General features: G+C 40.9%; 1 non-coding gene across 1 annotated transcript; it reads right to left on the reverse strand.

Annotated features, from left to right (window-relative positions):
- Positions 1-407: 407 nt before the first annotated feature.
- TRNAP-AGG lies at positions 408-479 on the reverse strand. Its single transcript has one exon. It is a non-coding gene; the product is annotated as a tRNA-Pro (tRNA).
- Positions 480-709: the final 230 nt, after the last annotated feature.

Genomic DNA, 709 nt, shown 5'->3' on the forward strand with positions numbered 1-709 from the left:
ATATATGTAAACTTTTGAAAAAGGGAAACAGTGATTTTGTCCCTCTCAAGAAAGAGTCCGACTATGAGCCGATTATCTTGATAGCAGTGACTTGAATAGCTTTTTGGGGCCTTTGGCCTTTTCAAAAAATAGTAGTATAAAGTAAAGAATATTAATATTAGGTTTCTAAGTGCCACCTGCCTTGGTTCGTGGGAGAATGCATTGTAGCTAACAAACTGAGCTCCAACGAAGAAGATGATGCCGCCAGCATTCAGAGAAGAGAAGAGGCGCATACATTGGTTGTAGTTAACATCATGGCCATGATGGGGGAAGAATATTTGAATTTAAGACCATTTGCACAGACTAAATTTCCATTATCTGTAAATTCGAATATATGCAAAAGAGGGGTGGTAAAAAAAGAAAAAAAGGGGGCATTCCGAGAATTGAACTCGGGACCTCTCGCACCCTAAGCGAGAATCATACCACTAGACCAAATGCCCTCTGATGCTACTGTTTTACAAATGATCCCTTTTATTCGATCAATAGAATAAATAAATACATGGGTGAGTACTAATACAGCACGACGATCTGAATCTGAGATGGAGTCAACTACTCTCTTGTGGATCTGGCCATCACGTGAGCATGCAGGCATGGCATCACTGGCATGCCCTCACGGTGAACGACAGACGGTTCAGAAAAGTTGAGGAAGTAACGTTGATTCTTGAGGAAT

Source organism: Triticum dicoccoides, chromosome 7B (genome assembly GCF_002162155.2).
Source record: "Triticum dicoccoides isolate Atlit2015 ecotype Zavitan chromosome 7B, WEW_v2.0, whole genome shotgun sequence".
NCBI classification, from domain to species: domain Eukaryota; kingdom Viridiplantae; phylum Streptophyta; class Magnoliopsida; order Poales; family Poaceae; genus Triticum; species Triticum dicoccoides.